This window comes from Passer domesticus, chromosome 1 (assembly GCF_036417665.1).
Source record: "Passer domesticus isolate bPasDom1 chromosome 1, bPasDom1.hap1, whole genome shotgun sequence".
NCBI lineage: Eukaryota > Metazoa > Chordata > Aves > Passeriformes > Passeridae > Passer > Passer domesticus.
The window spans coordinates 96540697-96566050 of record NC_087474.1 but is presented as its reverse complement, the minus strand read 5'-3'; the positions used below and the strand labels follow the sequence as shown (position 1 = coordinate 96566050).

Here is a 25354-nt window from a genome sequence, read left to right as displayed (position 1 = left end):
AAAATAAGTATTGTAGGATCCCTTCAGAGTCACCTAACAGCACTTCTAGTTTTCTTCATCCAACCTTTAGGACATCTGGCATAAAAAATAAAATTACCTTATTTCTTAAGCAGCACTTGTTGTCATCTTACTGCAAAAGCTCCATACCTTCTTGGTGATTTCTCACAGGCAGCTCCTCACAGCACTAACTCCTTCTTCCCCACAGCACGGCCAACAAACTCCATTAAACTTCTCAACCACCCAACTACTCTTTTATGACACCCATCCTATTTGGATCCAGCTGTGGCCTATTAAGGGCAGGCCTGTTCCTAGTTCTTGGTAATTAGCACAGCTGTAACTCCTTAGGGGTGAGATTACCTTCATCACTATCTCTATTCTCCTACATTCCATCTGTCCACAAGCACTGTCTTCTTTTCTGCTTAGCACACCACATAAAATCTAAGTTCTTGTGTTTTTTTTCCATATATCTCTCTGTATGAATACATATATAACAATTTAATGAGACTCTCATTCTGTGAGTCCCTGCTGTCTGCTGGCATATAGTTCTATTACACACAAAATATTTAGTGCTTTTTTTTCCTTATTGTTTGCAAGCCTTGTATTTCATTCAGCTCTCTGTCACAGCTACAGATAAGATCCAAGGAACTTTTGGTGTCTACTAACAGGTGCCCAAAAATATGTGTATCTGGGCTTTTGGCTGCTCATCCTTCTTATGCTGATCATGCCGTGCTATGACAACATTCTGCCACATCCTGCTCCTGTGGTGCTGTGGCACAAGATTGAATACTTTGTTTCAGAAACTCATTTAAACAGAAAAATACCTCAGAGATCAACACTCCATGCCCACCTCCACCTGGTTTTTTTCAGCCTGTGCTGGCAGAAAAAATTGCTTCACATGAAAATATCTGACCAAAAACTTTTTCCAGTATTAATCAAAGTCTGCAAACTTGCACTTGGAAGTGACAGTTTTTCCTACATGTGACTTGAAATTTATTTACTCCCATTCATTTCTCTAGCTTGACTAGATCTTGCATGATGCTGTTTGCCATCAGATTCCCATGATCCCCTAGATAAGGAAAAAGGTCTCTCCTTCTACAAGGTTGGTCAGGAAGTCAAGTTCATGGAAAGATGTAAGCCCCCTCAACTTCCAGCCACTGAAATGAGATGCCATGGAAATATCTCTAAGCTGTCACATTTTAGGTTTTAGCCACCTTTGCACTTTTTGACCATCAGCTTCTGATTCTTATTTCTTTTTTTTTCCTTGTGTTTCTTTTTTTAGATTTTATTTCTGAAGAGTGATTATTTTTGAAACAAGGAAGTGATTTGAGCATAAAAACTGCCTCTTGTTATGCTTTTGGTCTTGTACCATTGCCTGGGGACTTGAGAAGGGCAGTAAAGAAATTGCCTGTATATATGGTCTTTTGAGCTGATGAAGCAAGCAGGACAAATGAGAATGGAATGCATCTTTGCTGCTGAAATACTATTCCGTACTTAATTCAATTTTGCTTGTATATCAAGAGTGATTGTGAAAGGATATACAAAAAGTCTTGGTGTATGCCCAACATGAACAAGTCTGTAGAGTACCAGTACATTCAAAATGTTCCTCATTCTTCCTAATGTTCTTTTAGACACTGCAATCATTGATAAAACTTGTACCAGTCCCAACATGAATAATGCATATGTCAAAAGTTAGTCCACAAATGAACACAGCACACTGCATAAAAGCCAATGACCCACTGAGAAGGAAAAATCATCTAGAAGGATAAGAAAGGAATTTTATATTGTTCTCTCTTATGAGATCCTCCCTAGAACCATATATTTCAGTTCAGCAGAAATTAAACTTTAAAAACCCCTCAAATACCCATAAATAGAACACTATAAGCAAACCTGCTAGGGAAAATAAACGTAACTTCAGCTCAAGGTGATCTAAAGTCTCTCATCATTCCAATCAGATTTCTTTGATTTTTATGTGTTTGCTGTTGGGGAAACAAATAAATGACAATAACTTGTAGCTCCCTCTCCTTCTTTTCTTTCTAATTCCTTCCTACATCCTGGAGCAAAACCACTTTCCTTTGATTATTTAGAAAATTTCTAATATTTCCTGGAAATAATATAAAGACTTTATGCTTTTTATCCACAAATTTGTGGATACGTATAAATGTTCTATATACTATTATACCATCATACCATCATCATTTGTGGTCGTGAAAACAATAAAAATTACCTTTGTAGTTACACTGACCATTGAGTTAACAGCCGACATAAATACTTGGATTAGGTAGAGTGTAACATTGTAGAAGAAATAAATTTAAATCCAGCGGTATGTCAGGCTGTGTGTCTATAAATGTATGTCAGCATCATACTGCTTCATCATTTCTTTGGAAAGATTTGGATAAGGAAAATTCAAAATAACAACAGGTATTCCGAAGTACACCTTCATCTCAGGTTGCTACATTTCTCCAATTTCTGATATTGGATTTTGTTTTCATAAACATTTAATTAGCATATCTGAAGAGCTGCTCTGCCTCTTTGCTGTTCAACAATAGCATAGTATGAACAGATAATTTGACATGTAAAATAGAGTTTCATCTCCCACAACACTTTAACCTGGCTTTAAGACATGTATCTATTCTCTGAAACATTCTGATTGATTGATAATAGGGAATTTCATGTGCCTGACTACCTTTCACTTCCTTCAAAACATAAACATTTTTGACATGATTTCTTTTCTTTAAATTAAATTCCACTTTGCTTTATTTTCAGTGCCCTTAAAGTTCCTTGTAGTGGAATTATTTATTAACTTAAATGAGGTCTAAGGAGAACAAGATCTCGCTCTCTACACTCTCCACCAAGCCTAGTAACTTTCTTCAGAAAGCTGCAATAAATTATAGTTCCATGACACCAAACTCCTGCTGTGTGTTGTTGTGGAACACACATGATATTTGTTGAAACTAATCATTGTCCAGGAAATATTTGGTGAATAGATAAATTAAAATCAGCAACAAGAAATGCCAATCTTACTTGTACACTTCCAATTAATTCTTCCCATAACAACAGCTACTTTTTTGAGCAGAATGCTGTTCAACTGGATGAATTCCAACCACTCCAGTAAGAAGGGGCTTGGTTTCCAGCGCTGTATGTTCCCTGGTTAAACAAAATGCACTTGATCATTGTATCACAGCAACTGCTTTTAGTCCCAGATTAACAAATTTCCCTCTAAAAATATATGGCTATCACTGGGCCACCAAAACTAATATAAAGCTGTTAGTCCTGATTTTTACTTTCTCTGTTAAAACTCATAAATTGAGAGCCCACCTGGAATAAAGGGACTTAGCACTAGGGCTGCTGGCTATTCTCTGTGGTTGGAGCAACTGAAGACCTCTTAGGAGACTCCTGCAGGAGACAGGAGCAATGATCTCAGTGGTCTGTTCTACAGAAGACAGCAAGATGGTCTTTTGCACCGTGGAACAATGCACTTGCAGGCCCTAAATCACATGAAAGTGCAAAGTGCACATGAAAGTGCACATGAAAGTGGCATTTGCAAGCAGGCAGCCCATTCAGGTGAGTCCTGTCCTGCCTGTATAAAATTTGCTAAAATAGTATCAGATTGTTCCAGCAGAAGTGAAAGAGTTAAACAGAAATCTTGTATAAATCAAACTTTGCAGGAATCACTCTGTTACAACAGATTGTGGAGCACTATTTTTTCCCACTCTTTGTGATATAAGCACCCTAGGCAAACTTTCTAATTAGAGCAGCAGATGTATGCAGTGCCATGTCTCTGTGAAGTTATTATGCCCAAACCAAATTTTGTCACCAGCAGCCAATAATTCGTTTGTCTAGTAAGGGCTTGAAGTGGCCGTATCAATTATTTAAAAACATACTAAGAGGAGGAATCCATTTAAAATCTTCTGGGAAGCCCAGTTATAAAGCAGTGCATGCTCAGGTTTCATTCACAATATTGTCTTTTTAAAAATACAATATTACTAATTAAGGCTTAGTGCATTAGGCCATTAGTACTTGAGTGATTCATGACAGCATAACGATCTTGCTTATAATTTGTGCCTTAATTTATGGGATACTAAGTAAAAACAAAGGAAAAAAACCTAAGCAATTTGCAAAACTGAAACTCATCCAAAAATTGCTTTCAGTAATTTCTCCTGAAAAGTGACTTTACTGTGTGTAAGTGCTATGCTGGTAAGAAAATGCTTCCTATCAATAATTAAAGGATAATGAAAGTTTCATGTGTCAGAAGACATCCTCAAAACACGACTAGAAAAAAGTACATTCCTTTTCATTCAGACCATCCATGTTTTAAACCTCAAAATAAAACCCTTCTCAAAGAAGCATTTAAAATAAACTATTTAGTGAAATATATGATTATTCAAAACTCACCAGAAGCTGTAATAACAATGCAAATTAGCACAATTCTAAGAAAAGTCATGGATAGCCATGAAGGGTGTGGGTAGTTATCATGTCAGGATTATGAACAAAATCACTACAGAGAGGGTCTACAAGCTTCTATTGACTGCAAGTCTCAGTTGTCTAAGAAGGTCCAGCCCTTGTCTGACCCCTCTAGTTGGAGCATGCCGAGGGTCTGGAGCTGTCAAGGCTTGGAGCCCATCGCAGACAGTCTGCATCTCCTCATCTGTACAGGAACACATCTGAAAGAATTTCTAGGGAGTGGATTGTATTTTGAGCTTCATTCTCCCGGCAGATGTGTCTGATATCAGCAAATGTACACGAGAGCTACAGGCGATGGGAGGAGGGAGGCAAGAAGCACATTGCCAATGGTGTTTCAGAAAAACTGTCTAAAAGCAATAGTAATTCTGCTCTCTGATTTGAAATATCCACATCTAAGACTGACAAAGACAGAAGCTTAGCAGGATTTTCAAAGAGGTCTTTGGTGCAAAATCCTCTTTAATACTGATGGAAGTTAGTGAGAGATGCTGGAATGGGATTTTCCAAAAAGTCTAAGTTTTTGGACAGCTTATCCTCCTGCTTCCTCAACTTTAGTTGTTATTGAACTCCACTGTCATCACACTGTGAGAGCACTTATGCTCACAGGCAGGAGGACCAAACAAGCAGCAGCATTCCTCAGGAGAAAACAGTTCCTATGCTGCCAAGAAGGCACCTTCACCACAACTTTGCTGCTCTGTGAGTTTGCAAACCATCCTGCAAGTGAGATCTGGTATGTTGGATCAAAACAACAGCTAAACAGCACAAAGCCAGCCCTTGCAACACATGGGTGGGTCTGAATGAGGTTGCTGTGAGCAAATTGCAGCCAGGACACTTGAAAGCAAGCCTGTCCACATTGCTAAAACACTATTGAAGTGCAAACTCTGCATAATTCCAAATGGATGCTGGGCTTGGCATGAGGCCACTGACTGCAACTGAGGAGGTATCTGCTTAAAAAAATAACTGAAGTCATTGTGGTCTGAAGAATTAACTAAACCTCTAACTAAACATTTTAAATAGTTTAATATTACAGAACTACTTTTCTACATATCACTTAGGTGGCAGTTTAGAGCAACATCTGGATTGCTGGAACCATTCATATAAAAAAAACCCCTCAGTTTTGTGGTGACAAACATTTAATTTGCATTAAATTCTCTTGGTCAGTCTCCCTGACTAGCCAGATATTTCTGGCTATCAAATGGGCAAGTTAGGTTGGAGTCTTCTATATCCAAAGGCCATAAGTCTGGAGGGAACCAGAAGCCCTCTCATAGATTTTTCTCCAGTGTCTTGATGCAGGAATTGAGTTAGAGTTGTTGTGTGGCAAACTCTTTCTCTTCTAACACTGAATATAAGGATTCCCTTTGATCTCCTGACCTTCCAATAGAGTCTGTCATCCCATGTCTTTGACTATTCAGAGAACTCGGAGTCTCTAATCCCCTCTCCACCTCTTCTCATGCATTTAATCTGTAACTACAACTGCTATTTTAAAAGTACAGCCTCATCTTGTGATAAGCTTATTTCACCACATTTTGAAACATAGGTAACTTCTGTTCAGTCAACTCAAAACTCTTTTCAGCAGTCTCTCTGTTTAGCAGGCCGTGGTACACAAGTACTCTTGGTAATGGAGTTGCAGCAATTAGGTCTGGAACCATCTGAAGATGCCACCTGTTTTTCAATACTCAACTACTTTGATCAATCTTTACTACATAGGAGCTTGGCATGCCATTACAGAACACAGCTGGTATTTCCACATTCTTGTACTCATCCAATTTTATCATGACTTGATTACTAAAGTCAAGTTGAGAAAGCCTTGGTATACATCATCCCTCTTTGCTCCTCCTCCCCCCTCCATATTCCGCAGAAAAGCTGAAAATATCTGATTTTCCTTTGCTTAGCTTCATCTCTATTACTCTATCATATTTCCTTTTGGTTTTTTTTCTTTTTTTTTTTCATTTTATTTTCCCCTCTTGATTTATGGAAGACCTAATATTTTCTAAAGAAGGTAAGAATTAATTTATAGTTAATATAATTTTATTGATAAAAAGGTTGAATTTCTGGATTTGCTTTGGTCATGTAAAAACAATCCCTGAATAATGAGATGCCATCACAGTTTGAAAATTCTTTTGACAAGGCTTCAGTAATAACTCCAAACCATGGACCCTATGCTGCCCCATGAAATACAAACCTCTTATAGGTTATTTTTTATTACATTATTTGCTATGACACCTCTCCCTGATGTGCTGATTCTTACCATAGCAACAGCATGTGGAAAAAGAAATTTGAAATCAAAAAGCATCTGAAGCATCCCAGGAAAACAGATCAGACGCTGCCATAACATATAATTATTATATTTTTTCCAGATCTACAATTAATTTTTAATTTAAAAAATTGTGTGGGCTTTTTTTCTGGTTTGGTTTTTTTTTTTTTTTTTTCAGTAACAGCAACACAAACAACACTTCTATGTGCACTGCTGCATTCTTTAAAGCATAAACATCCTGGGTTGATGAACAGAGTTAGTGCTAAGGACTCTAGGCTCCTTCCCAGCCCCAACCTTTCTGCACGCACACACTGGAAATCCATTCCCCTGCGTGGATTTTGAATCCCTTCCATGCCCAGGTCTGCAGGACAAATATGACTCAGAGCTGACTCCTACAAACACTCAAAACCGTAGTCCTGCTAGGTTAAATGGGACAAATCCAACAAGGGAAGTTATTTGCCCACATAGGTATACAGAAATCTTAATGCCGTGACACACACCCTCCTCCAGGAAGAGGACATCTACACCAGGATTAAAGGTGGCTCATTACTAATGGATTAATGCCTTGCAGATAACATGCATAGTCATTCTGCAGGCAAGGCAAATGTCAACGGCCCCAGGAGAAAGCTCAAAGGAGTTTTTGGTGTTGGGCAGCTGATATGAGTTACAGTTCCAGCTGCTTCATTCACTGTGGAATTTTACTGTTTCAGATACTGCTTCTTGTAGTAGTATTATAGCATTGACACAGTAAATACAACTTACTGTGGTATTTAAAAAAATATCTGATAAATAGAACTATATCTTATCCATTCATGTTAAATTTCCAACAGAAAAATAATGACAAATAATATGCAAAGAAATAGTTTTCTTTATAAATTAAAAAGCCAATAATTACATTTTAGGCAAACACTAACTCCTTGTATAATAACATATACAATTTCTGAAAAAGAACAGAAGACTGAAAATACTGTGTATGGACAGAATATTTTACTTGGAAGGAACCTAAAATGATTATCTAGTCCAACTGCCTGACCAATTCAGGGCTGACCAAAAGTTCAAGCACATCATTGTCAAAATACCTCTTAAACACTGACAGGCTTGAGGCATCAATCACCTCTACAAGGAGCCTTTTCCAATGTATGACCATCCTCTCAGTAAAGAAATGTTTCTTCCTATCTAGTCTGAACCTTTGCTGGTCCAGTTCTAAACCATTCCCGTGTGTCCTGTCACTGAGTACCCAGAAGAAGAGCTGAGCACCTCTCTCCTCATGTTCTCTCCTTAGGAAGCTGTGGAAAGGTCACCCTTCAACCTCCTCTTCTCCAAACTAGACAAGCCCAAAGTCCTCAGCTGCTCCTCACAGGACATACGTTCCAGCTTTGATGCCCTCCTCTGGACACATTCAAGAACCTTCACATTTTTCTTAAACTGCAGGGCCCAGAACTGCACACAGTGCTCAGGGTAAGGGTATGCCAACATGGGTACCTGCAGCTTTTTGACAGTTATTTGAAATAAATTCTTGAAGCATAAAAATGCCAGCCACTTGAACTTCCTGTGCTCTGTTTACATTATACTTCAAGGATCACAAATAAAAATATATCTTCCCTTTACCAGTAATTTTAAAACCAGAAGATGTGCTCAGAATCAAAAGTCAGTAATTTCTGGCTTCCCAAATGAAGTACTTATCAGTAACAGAGTGTCAAAGCTACATGAAATCCAATGCATTCTTCATTAAGAGTATTAGATAGTCCAATATTAAAAAAACTTTGCTTAGAGCATAATGGCTACCTCCTGTTTGAAAGGCTAAGGCTTAGAATATTGCATCTGTGTAAATGTTAAGAACACAACTCTCACCGACTGAAATTTAATCCAAAGGGGAAACAGGACTTTTTTCAAACTACAAACAAAAATTCTTTCTATTTTACTTGAACTATTTATAGTGAGAAACCAGAACTAAGCCAAATGAAAATGAGTCTGCAAAAACCCTGTGGAGCACTGCACACTGGAAGATCAAACCTCCCAAAAGAGAAATGTGGGTAAGGCTCTTGACATATCATTTACACTCTGAAGGTCAGCAGTGAAATCTGGTTTAAGGTTAGTCATCCATAAATGGGGAGCACGATCAGAAACCTATTGTGCCTAACTCTACACCATCATCTATCCTCCACAAGAACTTAGCAGTCATCACTATAGCTGGCCTCTGTCCAGCAAGAACTTTGCTTTTTAAGTCCAGCACTCTGAGTCAGTAAACATCTTACATTGAACGTCAAGTACAACAGCTCAAGTAGTCCAAAACCAAAGCAATAAAAGCAGGCCATGAACATATTTAAGAGGAAAAGAAACCAGAAAACTGGAACAGCCTTCAAATGGAGTATGGGAAGTAAAAAACTCCCTAAATAGTTGTAAGAAGGAGTTTGATCAGTACATGAAAGGAATTGTATGACATCTTGGCTGCAGAAGCAAGGGACTGAACTGCATAACCCAGAAGAATCAGTCATATCTTCTTATGAGCATGGAATTCTCTATAGGTATGTTTAAAGGAAGAAAATAAAGTTTTAAAAAAATGTTATGAAAAGGCACCAGAACCCATAGAACATGATCAAAGCAAAATCTAAGATAATCATCTAACACTTATGATTTCTTAGACTTTCAAAATATTTTATTTAAGTAAGTTAGCTAAAATTTTTTAAAATACATCTTTTATTCTAGTCTAGACAGCATGACATCATCTGCCTGCATTTTATTTCTCACAGGGCTGGGTAAAGTGCTTTTTTTCAACCCTCTCTTCTAAAGAATGGAATCTATAATGTGGTTTAGCATGTGTCTGTGTATTTCTGCAGAATCTAATGTCCCCATTTAATATTTTAAAACAAATCATTAAAAAGATAACCAGTAAGACCTGGGAGCTTTATATTTCATTCATTACAAAACATATTCTAATCTTTTCCTCCTTTTCTCTGAAGGCATTTCATTCTGAATTTACTTTTATCCTTCTATATAGTTTCTTCTTATTTCAGGAGAAACTTGAATCATGCATTACCATTTAAAAGTAAGCGTAACATATTCTGTACATGTATGGCACACTGCAGGTGCAGCTCTGAGATAAAAGGGGCAGAAAAATGTTTTGTTTGGGAGCCATAAACACTGGGTTAATAAAAAGTCAGAATGGAATATGCTGGGGGCCTCTGATGGAGATGCACATGAAGGATGTGAGAGGGAAGCCTGAAGCTTCCAGCAGGACTGCTGAGCACTGGACTCTGTCATTCATAACACAAGGAGGTGGAAACAAGCCCCAGGTCACAGGCACTGCTCTGCTCAGCCGGGGTCATGAGGGACAGGGGAGCTGCTTGGGAGGAGTAGGAAAAATGCCCTGCTTGATCATGTAATTAAAGACTGCATCAGCTGGGGTTCCCATGAATTAAATACAAAGACAACATAAATACTATCTTTTTGTGACTTTTAAAAGCTTTATTTTGCCTCTTAGATGTTTTTAACATCTTTTTTTCCTTTGCATGCAGCCATTTTAACTGCTCACTCTAAGTACTGTCCCAGGTGGCTTCTTCCTTCCATTGTGTTACCACTCTGTGTCTTCCTAGCCAGACTCTCTTCTAAATAATTTATAACTCAGAATCTCACCAGGACTTTCAGACCAAGAGCACAGATCCATCGGCAGCCTAAGTCAATTTAATGCTGGCTTTTCCTGTACCTCCCCTCCCCTGTGCCTTGAGGCAGCTGTAGTGTTAATATGAGCAGTTAGTCAGATGGATCAAGGACCTGACTGGGCTAAATTTTTGGTTTTTTATATTACCAGTTGCAGCACACTATTCAGAGGAGAGAAGGAGGATTGTGCAGGACTCCCTCTGCAGAAGCAGCTGGAATTTAGACCAACTTAAGCTGATCTTGAAACTGTACTTTAAACTGACAGTGTACAGCTCCCTTTCAGCCTGCAATTTCACCTTCTAACATTAGTTGTGCTTTCTTCCAATCCAGCCTCCAATCTCTGATATTTGTTATGTGCCTTTTATCTCACATTCTGTTAAATCTTATTAAACTCATCCCAGAGCAATGCTTTTCCCTCTTCCAGCCTCTTAAAGACTCCCTCACACTTAATTCTTTTTTTTAATTTTTGCTTATGCAGGTACTTTGTTACCCTTTTGTTTAAAAATTTCTTTGGTTCTATACATTCTACTATCCCTGATTCTGCCTCACATTTCATACACCTCTAGGCTGCACTTGTCTGTGTCACACACAAGCAAAATCTGCATGAGAGCGCAAATTTAGAAGTTGCTTTTAAGATTTCAGCCTTGAAGATCAAGCGTGAGTTTGTCTTTGCAACACATACTGGAAAGATCTCACAGGAGTGAAGGATCTGATATTATCCATATGGCACTGCAGATTTCACCTTCAAACTCGAAATAATCAAAATCCTCCTCTCCCCAGATTCTTCCGTATTGCCAGGCAGGAGAATTCTGCCAATCCCAAATGCTAACACAGGCACCTATCCCCACTCAAAATGCAGCTTTAAAACTAAGCTGATGGCTAGGAACAGTCACATTTACAATTCTTTTCTAGTCTCTATCCCACATTACCACTGAAAACTAACTGTAAAAAAAGAGAAGGAAAATAAATTATCTTCTCCTCATCCATTACTGCTGCTTAATATTTGTCTGTGCACTACAAAACCCAAGGGTGGGGTTTGCTGAGATGACTAATTGATGTCTGTGACATAGAAACATAGAATGGTTTGGGTTAGAAGGGATCTTTAAGAGCAGCTAGTTCTAATCCCGGTGCCATGGGCAGGGATGCTCAAAGACCCATCCAACCTGGCTTCAAACACTTCCAAGGGTGGGGCACCCACAACTTCTATGCATAGCCTGTTCCAGTGCCTCACCAGTGTCTCATCTCTGACATGCAAAAAGCAACCAATGGAGTATCCACCTGCTTCTAGAACTCATAAAGTATTTTTATGTTAGGTGAAAATCCAAATACTGACAAAATAATTCCTTGCACGTAGATGGACAACCAGAAACATACAGCTAAAAGACTATATTTTTTATCATGTAGAATTAATATATTTAAAACCTTGCTATACTTATGATATGCTTTATTTAGACCTCAGATTTTATAAAGAACTTTCCATTTATTTCATCCTGTGATGGAATCAAGCAGTGTCGTGTTGCAGAAATAAAATGAAAGTGCCAAGGAATTTTGGTTTAGTTATGCAGACTGCCTGAAACATGAGCCATCTCATACAAGATAAGATTCTCTGAAGTAATAATAATAGATACTTCACACCTTCCCTGTTGTCAGCGTTCTACCAGCCTGTTTGGAGTCTCTCGCTTAGGCAAGAAATCCTACTGAAGTCAAGAAATGATTTAACAGGAATAGGAATTGCTGAATTTAGCCATAGCTCTGCTATCCCGTTTTACAGGTAGGAATAGCATCGCACAAACCCCACATTCAGAGCCACTTTAGGGGATGTTTCCAAGACCTGCAATGAGAACTCCTGAGACACTGACCATACCTCTGTAATGGTTAAGTGAAAGCTAAGACTTAACTTTGAACTTCCATACTTTTATAGCCCAAATTGTTTCCCATTCAATACTACAAGGCAAAATGTATAAACCTTATCAAAATGGAACACAGTGAAACAGAACACACTTCTCCATTTATATCACAACAGGAGAAGGAACCATTCACATCCTTATTTAAATACAAGTATTTACATTTGTTAAGTTCTACCTTTCTGTTCCTCTTACAGCCTCAGCTGGGTTATACAAATTTGAAACCTGATCTCCTCTGAGGTGTGCCTGGATGATGGCCACCACAGGGTTTGGAACCAGATGATCTTTAACATCCTTTTCAATCCCAAGTCATTCTATGGTTCTGTGATTCTACAAAATTTCACTAAGTTTCTGCACTACTCATAAACGGATTTTGTCTGGCAAGGAAGTCCAAAGAAGCTTGGAAGAACACCATGGCAAGGTACTTCTCCTCTCCTTCAGAAAGACAGGCTTTTTTGTTTATCCTGAAGGGTTTTCTAATCCCACCTCAAGATCCTATTTCCTTCCTAGTTCACATTCCCTGTCTTTCACCACACTGTCTTTGAACTGGTGTACTGGTGTACTCAAGGTTACTGAGGCAGCCATCATGACCTAAAGATATTGCCTGAAACTGCTAAGGTTGGCTTGTAAATGTTTTATGAATTCACCAGGTGAAAGAATGGCAATGGTATGACTGGTAAGAGAATCATACAGTCACGGTGCTTTATTCTACTAGAGCTCAAAGAACACTACCACTTTCACTTGCATAAAATTTTCAAATTTTGATTGCAGATTAAAAAATCTTTATGGGAGCTCCAGATGCCTTATTACAAAAGATACTGTTGTACATAAAGGGCCAGTATGTTTGAAACAGATTATGTCACTATATACATGTGCTGGTTTTAACTGGGATAGAACTCATTTTCTTCACAGGAGCCAGTATGGGGCTGGGGTTTGGATTTTTCTTGGAAAATGTCGATAACAAAGGGATATTTTGGTTTCTGCTGACCAGTGCTTGCACAGCATCAAGGCCATTCCAGCTTCTCACCCCACCCCACCAGTGAAGAGCCTGGGAGGTCACAAGAATCTGGGAGGGGACACAGCTGACCTCAACTGATCCAAGAGATATTCCTTAGCATATGGCATCATGTGCAGCATATAGAGCTGGGGGAGAAGGAAGGGCAGGGATGTTCAGAACCATGTGTTTGTCTTCCTGAGTCACTGTTAGAGCAGACAGAGCCAGGCTTTCCTGGGGATGACATCAGAGGAAGTGATGGAAGAATTCCTCATTTTGCTTTTCTTGTGTGTGTGGCTTTTGCTTTACCTGATAAACTGTCTTTGGCTCAACCCATGAGGTTTTCCTTTTACTCTTTGGATTCTCTGTCCCATCCTGCTGGTAGGGCAGTGAGCAAGTGGCCATGGGGGGCTTAGTTGCCATCTGGGGTTAAACCACAACAACATGTCACTTATATTAATGAAATTTTATATTAACTACTATTAAATAAAAGGACTAAGTTCCCATCAGACTTCCAGGATTGGCCCTAAAACCTTGCTGTAAAACGAACTACTTTTTAAAATGCACACAAAAAAGCCTGTCAAAAATTATTTATAATAAATCCTTCTGCAACTATTTTTAAGTAAACCAAGGGTCAAATTTTAATCAAGAAATGTATAGTCCTGAGCCATCTACACCTCAAAAGGCCAAATGAATGAACTAATTAAGTATTTTTTCTGTCATTTACAGAAGAGAAGCATTTTGCTTCCTTGGATTAAGTGTTCACAGCATCTAAATATATCTAATGCATAGATGACAAAGTCAGATGTTGCAAGATCCATAATCAAAATTTTTGGATTCATACTCCTTGTTAAAAGCCTTGCTGCTAGCAGGAATCAATAGTGCATTATATAAAATTTAAGTTTTGTCATTGATACAATGGCTGTGCTGGAACAGGTACCCATCTACCAGCATGGAGTTGCAGCAGTGGATTGAGTAGGAGGAATGGTCTCACACCCCACATTAACCTGCAATTATTTGGGCTGCTCCTAGCAGATTCTTTGGGACATGAGTGATCGCTGGGACTTAGAGTAAAACTCACTCCGAAAAATGCAATCCCTTTGAATTATGTTTAAAAAGGTGTCTCTCCTCACGAGACATGAAATACCATATTTATATCAAGCAAATTTGGAACATTTTAGCTCCAATGCCACAGCTCTTCTTGCATTTGGTTGGAATTGATGGAGCAGTTACACTGCGTTGTCTAAAGTTAACAATAACATTCTTTCCTACAAACACTTTCCGTACACAAGACAATCTCCAGCCTACGCGGGCAAGTAGGGAATAATAGTTGGATGCAAATCCGAGGAAAACTGGAGTAAATAAAAACATACCAAAAAAAACCACTTTAGCTGGAGAACCCTGTCCAGAAATACTTTTCACTTGCTCTCCTACAAACAGTAGTCATCAGAGAGCTGTGTTAGTGCTACCAGACTGTAATTTAGTCATCCCTATCTAATAAAGGGAAAACCAAGCAGCCTGATGAATGCAAACCCTAAGACAGAGGAGTTTATACTGTTAAGGGGGAGGGAGCACTTTGCTCTCTTAGCCCTGAGCAACTCGGCCACTGCAGCAGCAGATCATTAGACCCCCACCCTGCTTTGCAGAGAGCCACCCTCTTCCTTTCCCTGCCATGCCTGAGCACTTGTTACCTCTGACACTCATCCATGTGCACCAAGACTGGGAAGGGAACTGCTAGTAGATGTGTTCAGCATCTGGATCTTCAGAGTAACAAATTTCCCAGGAGGAAAATACTAATTTTCTTCTATGCACAAACAAGTACAACAGATGAAAAATACCTATTTTATTATAAAGACTGTATTTCCAGCAGACAAAATAAATAGTCATCTTTGCTTAAGGTAACATCATTTATCTAAACACCTTAAAAACAAATATACTCGGATGGAAACACACCATTTTAAAACTAGTAAAGAAAGAGGTATCTAAAGAGAAAAATGGATTAATATTTTCACATGCTACTGATTTTTAATGTAGATCATAATGGCATTCTGCGTGGATACAGACAAAACCACTGCACCCCAGCCCCAAAATTACCAGGCAGCCCTGTGACAGTTCTCATTTACTTTGTTAAAACTCTAAGAAAGTCCGTCATCAATACAGTTTCCTTGATAAGTATACCCAAATGAAACAGCAACTTTGCCCTGCAACAAAATGTCACTGAACCTGATGGGTATTTCTAATATACGACAAGACAAAATACACGTTCTTCTTTTGTGGAACCACCACATCCACAGAATAAAAAACTCCTTTGACTAAGAATATTAGACTCACATGGCAGAATAACAAGGTGCAATAATACAAGAAAATAATTTCAGCTGGTTAGCAGTAGAGAGAAATCCCACTTTACTTTCACAGCAATAAGGTCCACAAAGTTGGAGTGACTATTGAACACTCCATTACTTTGTTTATAGAAGTTCACAGCTTTAAAATACTTGTTTCAAAAACAAAACAAACACAAAACAAACAAACTGAAAAGGCTTTAGAAGTGAATAAATCCAAGGTTTGATGCCATATCCAAATCTCAAAATATAAATTAAAGAGATGTTTAATCTAGGTTACTACATTACAGAATAAGCTAAGTGTTGGTGTGCTGTCACTCATGCCAATGGGAACAACCCCCAGATCAAACTCAACATTAACCTTGCTTCAACACTGTCATACCCAGCTGAAAGCACTCCTGTCTTTCAGTTGTCATTAAAAAACTCCAAACACATGACTTGCTCTTTTTGTGTACAAACATTCCATCTTTTTTTTTTTTTTTCACCAACAGCTAAGCAACCAACTAAAGGTTCCTAGTGTGTAGATTTTCAAGTGAGCACTGCTTTTCCAGAAACAGTTAAAGGACACCAGGAGAATTCTCTTTAAAGGCTCCTGAGAAAAACAATGTTTAGAGTTTTCCATTTCCTGATACATTTTAGTGTTGCTGTGGTAAAAGACAATATCTACCTGTAAACATACAATATGCTCCCGAAGTAAAATCTAAACAAAATGAGATCTGCTGTCAATAGCATCCTTTGGAAATATCCTAAATCCTGACATGGTGAGATAAAATATCATGAAGAGTGCTGATCACAGGTAACTCCTGGTGACTTCAGTAGGAGTAGTGGATATTTCAGCCTTCTGTGGATTAAAACGAGGTGGCATGATTTTTATCTACTGAACAAGAACTGTTCTGGGCTACATGTGATTTTAACAGCAAACTCTATCAAACCAGAAAAATTGTATCACATTGCAGTGCTTACCAAGAAAATATGTTTAGCCAGCAGTCAGGGTTCAGCAGAACCGCAGATGACAAGCTAACATGCATCACCCACATTTATTTATCTAAACTGCCAGCGCACTGTGCTTGTTTTCCATCCCTTTTTCTTACCCTGCATCCCTTCAAGAATAATGTACACAGCACATCAGGTGTCTCTCCCCTCTCAGATATCAAGCATTAGGAATGTCGCATCTCACTCAAACCATGCTTCCCACTTTCACAATCAGCCAGCCACAGCAGAAAAAAAAATTCCAAGGCAAACTTGTGTAAAATATTTTAATTTAGGCTAACAAGAAATGATGAAATGTCCCTTGATAGCACAAGACTATTTTCATGACTGCTCATTTTTACTGAGTGTTATCTATGCAGCATGTGGAAAGACAGGATATTTTGGAATTGCATTAACTAGACAGGAAACATTAATGTTCCTGTATCCATGAAGGCCTCCAAACACAGATTACAACAACCATTTTAGCTAATTTGTAAACTTTTAGATACAAATATGATGCAACCTGTTAGAAAACCATATATACCAAGTGCTCTTTCATGTACTTTTTGTTTGTATTTTATAAGTAAATTCAAGTCTCGCAGCCAGACAAGTGTTAATACTTTTGAGCTAATATCTGAAACTGTGTACCATTGTGAAGCCAGTTTTCCTTACAAGTTCTTAAGCAAAATAGCCACTTGTTTTGAAACAAACAAGAGAGATGTGAAAAATCCATGAAAAGAGCTAGAGGCTGTTATTTTGCTTCATATTAAGTGACACTTTGCAAATGGCACCCTGCAAGTTATGCCTTAACACCTTGTTAAAATGCAACTAAAATCTATATTACCCCGCTTCACACACATAGGTAAAATACATAATTGAAGGCACACTAAAAGACTTGGGCGAAATCCATGAAACATATAAATTACCTGATTGCCTCTGAATAATAAATCGTTCCCCAGCAGATTTATAATAGACTGTTTTACCGTAAAAACACATTTCTGCCATGAATAGGCACAGTTTTCTGAAGAATGAAAAACAGTCTAAAACAACTTTGGAATTGGGAAGTAAGCTGGACTCCAATGCTTCTGCTGGCTGACCAAACTGATAATGTTTCATGTGTCTTTTTCTCACTGAACACTAATATGTTACAGCAAACGATCCATTTACTCTGGATCACAACTGTATCTTCCCCACTCATCCCTGGAAAAACACTGTCTCGGGCTGCTGGAGGAACAGAAATGCCATCCTTTCTCATTAGCTGTAAAGTTTTCCTTTTCTGCACTCTTCTGCTGAGAAGCCAGGAGAGGAATGGGAGCCATCACCTTGAAGGTGCCAGTAATGATCTATGGAAGGATGTTCTGGAGCACAAGGGACTGAACTCTGTGGAGAGCTCTGTAGCTTTCCTGCATCCCTGACCAGTTCCTCCCTCAGCAGTCCCTGCTGTGCTCCTTGTTCTGTGTACAGGGATTGTTTGGTAGCTTTAACACTCATCATCCCAGGAACACAAAATACAAATGCACTTTGCACACACTCACTCTCAAGACACACGTGCACACACACAGAGCTCCCTTGGCACTGCATGCAATTCATTCCAAGTCCCCTGGGTATTGCTTCAAAACAGAAACCAAGCACACACACAGAAGAAAAAAAAACAACAAAAAAAAAACCAAAAACAAAACAAAAAAAAAAAACCCAAAAAACAAAACACCAAAACAACAAATTAAAAAAAAGAGAAACCACCCACCACCAAATCCCAACCAAACATCCCACCAAAATATTAAAAAAATAAATAAACAACAAATAAAAGACACAGCAAGGAGGAGGGAATGAGGAAGGGAGTGGGGGGTAGGACGAAGGAAAAAGGAGAAGCTTGGTTTTTTTTCCTGCTGTTGCTGTGGCTCCCAAGCACGCAGCGCTAAGGAAGAGTAGTTCCCCACTTTCATCAGCTAGCTACATCCTTGGGATAAAAGGGAGCAGTCCGGAATGATGCTGAGGCTGCAGAAGGCAAAATAAGGCTTTGCCTGACTCCCCATGAAATTATCTCCTCCACATCCCCTCCTCCCTAAAACCTGCCCTAAATGGGAAAAAAAAAAAAAGAAAAAAAAAAAAAACAAGAAAAAGAAAAAAAACAAAAACAAAACAAAAACACCCGAAACCAAAATAACAATAAAACCAACCAAAACCAAAAAAAGAAAAAACAACACACAAGGAAAAAAGTGATGAAAAGACACAACTCACCTTAACAAGGGGTGTTGGATGGGGTCAGAGAGGAGGAAGGGTATAAAAAGATCTATTTTTAGCAGAGGTTGTGATAGTACTGAAACACACAGACACAGGGTTTGGAAGCAGGGAGAAGAGTATAAAAAATGAGGGGAAGAGAAATTATCAAGAACGTGTAAGTCAGTCTGGCAGGAGAGAGGAGAATCCCCAAGGAAAAAAAAAAAAAATTAAAAGAAAAATAAATTTAAAAAACCCCAAAAAACAACCACCAAAAGCCGAGAGGAGAAGGAGGGAGAGCGTGGCGGTGCCGGGGCTGTGTTTTGTTTCTCTTCGCTGGGGGCGGGCGGAGGCGGCGGGGCGGGGGTGTGTTCGCGCTTTCGGCGAGGGGCCGCTCGCTGCCTCCCCGCGGGGCTGCCGCGGCCCGAGCCGGCTCCGGGCGGCCGCGCTCGCTCCTCGCCCGGGTGGCTCCGGCGGCTGCGGCGGGCGCGGCGCTCCCGCGGCTCGCTGGGGCTCTGCAGCCGCGTTCACGCCGCCGCCGCTCGGCCACCCCCGCGCTTCCGCTCCCGCCGCCGCCGCCCGCGGGCGCCCCCCGCCGCCAGCGCTGCGGCCGGGCCCGGGCGGGCTCCGCGCCGGCCGGGACGGCGGCGGGCGGGGCGGGGGCTCTCCGCCGCCGTGCGCGCAGCCACGGGGCCCAGCGGCTGCGCGGGGAGAAGCGCGGCGCCTGCCCGCCGGGTGCTTGCCCGCCCGCGGTGCTTGCCCGCTGCTGCGCGTCCCGCGGCAGCCGGCGGGGAGGGGGAGCTCGGGGGTGGGAAGCGAAAGTTGGGCGTGCTGAGAGGCAGCCGGCGTTTGGGCAGCTGGACGCCTCTTATCAGCGGCACATCAACGTGGCTCGTTGGGGGAAGCATCAGTGACAAGCCGGGAGGCTGAGAACTGCACTTATTCCTGTCAAAAGTAGTAAAACCGCGTTCAGCCGTGCCTTTGACACAGAAGCGTGGCTCACAGAGAGCGGCGCCAGCAGATGGTTTTCCTTCCTGGTCCAAATGGAAGCCACTCGCAGCATTCTGCTGGTGAGGACCATCGGCGGGTCACATTTATCTCAAACAGCTGACAAAATCCAGAGAACATTTACATGTTACTGAAAGAAGATTTTTACCGGACTTGACACCCTCAGGAGTACTTTGCAACTAAAAGTAAATCCTGTTAAAGTTGTTTTTAAACAGATAAATATAAAAAGACTTTGGACATCTTTTTACATTTTCATTGCTTAGACTGAAGAAGTCATAAATAACAAAAAAACAAAAGTGGAGAATTTAAGTGCAGAGAAATGAATGAGCTTTAAAAAGTTCTTTATTTCTATCTACAGTGCTATTAGCAACTGCAAGTAAATATGTCTGTTTATGACTTGTGATTTTGAATTGGCATTGTCCCATAAATGATGAGAGCAAATGCAGACCGAGCTGTTGGATCCACAACCTGCAACTGATATACAAGCTGTGCTTCAGCACCGCTGTTGCACTGAGATAAGCATGTGTAGTAAATAGTAGAAGGATATGCTCCAGTATGCAAACTCTGTAAGTGTACATACGTACTCCGTAAGTACATATAGTAAATAGATGTAGTAAATAGTAGAAGGGTATGTTCCAGGATGCAAACTGATGCTAAGAAAGATGCTTACTCGCACTGGGGTTGGCTGTGGATAGCTGGCAGTAGATAAAGGTATCTGGAATGAGTGTTGTGGAGGTACCGGGATATGAAGTGGTTGTTCCTAAACACTGTCCTGGCTACCTGGAGAGAGGATGTGTGAACCAGCTTCCAGTGGGGGTCCACAGGCAGCCTTGATGAGCAGGTCATGGTGGCCAAATGGTTGGGAACCAAACCATCAGCAAGGGGTGTGGAGTGCCTTTGCCATTCAGCATGGCTCTGGCCTCACAGGTGGCTTTGGAGCACTCCCACAGGGCCTCTCAGGAGTTACAGTAGTTACTTCTGTACTCTGGCTTACCACTCACTATCAGCTGAAATAGAGGAGGAGGTAAAATATTTTGAACCCAAGTCTTGGTTAGAACCAGAACACCCTTGCTAAATTAAATAGAAAAAATACATCCCCAGAATGAACAAAAAAATTCATTATTCTATATTTTAACTCTTTGTTTCCTTCCAGATTAAAGGTACTTGCTCTGAGTTTACAGGAAGGAGGAACTGGAAGAATAATGAACTTTCCAAATCTCTCATATGAAGTAGAAATAAAGTAAGAGCCTGTAGTTCCTTAAGTGAGCTTCTCACAGGAATCAGAGGAATAAGATCCTCTTCTGTCTTTTTGCAGGCTCAATTTCTTGACATTTCTTATTGAGCCAAATTATTCAGCAGTATCAAGGATGAACCCAAGTGTTTACAGGATTTGGATCATGTCTCCCTTTTTTAAGAAACCAAATACGTACAGAATTATTCCTAGCCATACTAAAGGGAGTAAAGACATTGGAAATAAACTGTGATACTTTGGGTCTTGATTTCTGCAATAACTAAGTTGGGAAATAATTTTATACATTAAAGTGAGGGCAATGTTTTATACATTATGCTAGTAAATATTTTCTTTAATTTCAGTTCATTTTCAAGAAACCGCATCTCAGTTAGCATGTATTAACATGAATTCTCATTGGTTTTTAATATTTATGAATCATCTTGCACTGTTACAAAAGCGTCAGTTCACTGTAAACCACAGGTCCATTCAGTATGCAGTGTGAGGCCCTGACCATTACCAGTTCCCTTAGCTGCTCTATGCCCAGCAATATCAGGGTAGTACTTACTGTCAATTATAGCTCTGTGTCCCTATTGACTTTCTCAAATTTGCACAGAGCTATTATTTTTTATTCCAGTTAAAAACAACCCCAAAAACATAACAAAACCAAAATCCCCTTTTGATGAACGGCTTTATAGTTGAATGATGAAAAGCATACACACTGGTGGTGTTCAAGAACACCCAAATACAAAATGTTCAAATGCCAGCATATCTTTGTAAAATGTACGTTTCAGTTTCCATGTCACAGGATCTGCATATTTAATGGCTGATTTGCAAGCATAACTTGGCACTCAAGTCTTTTGCATGCTGGGAAACAGTTTTACAGCTTAAACATACATTTAAGTGAATGGAAATGATGACAAAGGTTAAGATCAGTTATTTTTTATTATCTAGAGAGCTCCTGTAGAAATTCTTTTTCCCAGAAGACAATATATATGCATTAGAGATAATTGTCTAAATTGATCAAATAACCCAAAGGTAGTCAGAAAGGTTATTGAGAGAACAAGACAGAGCATCTAAACTGACACAAACAAAATCCTTCCTCACAGGTCCTTATATTGTTTCAGGGTGTCACTGTTGCTGCAAACAGTTACTACCAGGGAGCTTTCCTCTGGTTTTCATTCATGCTGTCCAGAGGAAGACAGACTTTCTGTTTTGTTCATTATGAAACACACAAATCTTGTATGCTGACAGAGCAACAAAGCAGAGAGACAAAAACTTCAGTTTGGGTACTGTATTTGATGTCCTTACACTGCTGAGAGGAATGAACCAGGCCACCATGATCCCTTGTCAGTCAGTAGTACCCATCAGCAGAAATTTGATCTTCGGCAGGGTAGACCCAGCCACAAAGCACCTTGCCTCCATTCAGCCTGTTGTAGATGTCTGCAGATCTCCACTGCTGTCAGCACTGTTCCCTCAAAGCCATGCTGCAACCAGCATGAGGTGAACCTTTGGTGCACACCTTGACTACTGCGTGTGATTCTGGGCTCCACCTTTTAAGAAGGATGCAGAGGTCCTGGAATGCATTCATAGGGCAACAAAGCTGGTGAAGGAACACATGGCCTGTGAGGAGCAACTGAGAATTTCAGGTTTAGTTGGGAGAAAAGAAACTCATTGGCTGAGGGGAAACTCATTGGTCTCCACAGCTTCCTCAGGAAGGGACATAGGGAGGGAGGTGCTCAGCGCTTCTCCTGGGAACCCAGTGACAGGAGACAAGGGAATGGTTCAAAACTGTGCCAAGGGAGGTTTAGACTGGAAAATAGGAATAATTTCTTTACTGAGAGGGTGGTCAAACACAGGCTTCCAGTAGGGGTGGGCAATACTCCAAGCCTGTTGGTGTGTAAGAGGTATTTTGACAATGTCCTTAATAACATGCTTTAACTTTTGGTCATCCCTCAACTGGTCAGTTGGACTACATGGTCATTTTAGGTCCCTTCAAAATGAAATCTCTTCTCTTCTCTTCTCTTCTCTTCTCTTCTCTTCTCTTCTCTTCTCTTCTCTTCTCTTCTCTTCTCTTCTCTTCTCTTCTTCTCTAATAAAAAAAATTCTTTCTAAATCACCAAGCATCAATTGAATGGTGCATGTTAGTGATATGTCTGAAAGAGGCCTGATGCCAGTCTTTCTGTCTTTGCTGTTGGTATGTGCAGATGCTTGTTTTATCAGTGTAAGTTAGAAAGTGAATTTCAGGCCAATAAGTAGATTTTAAAAATAATATTATTGCACATAAATGGAAATATATATGTGTTTCTTGTTTCAGTCAGTTTGGGATTCTCTGACTGTCCCTGATGTCTAGGCTTTTGTCTGCTTCACCTGAGTATGGTAAGGTCTGTCAGTCATGCCCAGGTGTGATAACCACTTCACAGATTATGGACATTCTTGGGAACTTCTCACAGAGCATGTCAAAACCTTTGTTTAATGTACAATCTGAAATGTAGTGTGAATGTGCAAGCAGTAGTACTTGAAATGATTGGGAAGTCCCCAGAGATCACAGATATGCCAATTACTTAAGACTATGTCCTTTAAGAAATCACCTCCCTGTTACCTATTATTGTGTCAGGGGTGTAGCCTTGTGACTTTACTTTCTCATGTACAACACAATAGAAGCATGAGTTCCTTGGGTTTTACTAGTAGGATTTACTACATTTGTGAAAGAAGCTATTTCACAAGCAAGCGATGTTAGAATTCTAAAAATGAGACCAGGAAATAAAAAATAAAACAGGCTCTTGAATTAAAAAAAAAAAAAAGGAAACAGCACTGAAATGAAACTAGTCTAGTCTTCAGACTAGATCACCAACCTGAATAGTCTTAAAACAGCTTATTGATTGTTTTGTTAAAATTTTTATGCACTTTGCCAATTATTATCAAAGGTTTATTTTAAAATGCTATTATTTTAGCCTACATGTCCTTAAAATCATAAACATTCCTAATACTGTGTAGTGTTGAGTGAGTTGTTTGCTATTTGATTGCAGTTTGATTCAAGTGACAGCAATTTTAAATATCTAATTACGTATTAATAGAAATATGACATGCACTGTCGTATTTTTGCTCTAAAATTATAAGAATTGTGATAGATCTGGATACGATTTTACATAATTTGAATTAACATAAACCAGGCTGATAATGTGCACTTGCGAGCAAATCTTTTGTTCCAGACTGAGGCAGAGCAGTTGAGCTGGAACTTGAGCAGACAAATGATGGAGTTATGGAGGGAAATCCCTTCTTCTTCAGCAGAGAAGGAGCTGTTAACTTAAGTTTCTTATTAAAATGTAAGCTTCTACCCTCTATCAGAGAAAATGCCTGTTGGGATCACTAGTCCAGAGTCACAGCTGTATTTGAGTGTCTGCATCCTGTCAAAACTGCTTAAACTATTAAGAATTGCTTGTGATACTTTGGCTTGTATGGGGGTTTGTGGAGGGTTGTCATACCTATACTTTCAATATTCTTTTATACTGCTGTCCCATCATTACCCATTTGTCCTTTCTAGGACAAATTGGTAAATATGTGTCTCCAGATGATGGTGATGAGCACTTCCAGCCCCTATACTACCACCAATTAATTGCTTTTTTTATTGAGTAATAGTCTATTTCCTGCATCCTTCCAAGGATGCCACCCAGACCAGGACTATTGGACTTTTGTGAATGTTGTATTACTCCCATTCACTTTTTGTGTTTCAGCAGGTATGTCACACACTCAGCAGAAGCGATGCAAAGGGATTTGTCTCCTACTGCTTAACATACTTCTTCCAGAAAACAATCAACAAGTTCTCAAAATTGCATTCCATTTCAATGATTTATTAAATTATGATTGCATTTTAGAAAGTGAGTAATAGAATCAAGAATCAAGAATGGCTTGGTTTGGTTTGGGAGGGACCTTAAAGGTCATCGTTCCAACCCTCCTGCCATGAGCAGGGACAACTTTCACTAGAGCAGATAGCTCAGAGCCTCATCCAACCTGGCCTTGCTAGCACCCTGTCCTTCTAACATTTGCATGCCATCCCAGAGCTTTCCAGGGACAAGCCTGGTACAGTTCCCCTCTCCCATCACATCTAGTTTAAAGCTCTGCCACTGAGCCCCACTAGATGTGGAGCAAAGACTCTGGTCCCTCACTGAGAAGGGTGAGTTCTGTCTGATGCCAGCACGCCCAGTGCTGAGTAGGCCATCCCATTGTCAAAACCTACAACATTTTGGTGGTGACAACAGCTGTGGAGCCATGTGTAAATAGACTCAGTCCATCCATTGCTTCCAATGTCACTGCCTTCAACTGGAA

General features: G+C 39.9%; 1 protein-coding gene across 18 annotated transcripts in view; it reads right to left on the bottom strand.

Moving 5' to 3' along the window:
• The window catches only part of LOC135306386 (poly(rC)-binding protein 3-like), a 498603-nt gene extending 479250 nt beyond the window's left edge, over positions 1 to 19353 (bottom strand). For 9 of the 18 annotated variants that reach the window (XM_064430246.1, XM_064430258.1, XM_064430248.1 and 6 more), the window contains exon 1: positions 18814 to 19353. The gene's annotated coding sequence lies outside the window, so the exon portion shown is untranslated. The remainder of the gene's footprint in view (positions 1 to 18813) is intronic. The other 9 variants (XM_064430378.1, XM_064430339.1, XM_064430353.1 and 6 more) reach the window with 7 other exon arrangements.
• Between the last annotated feature and the right edge of the window lie 6001 nt (positions 19354 to 25354).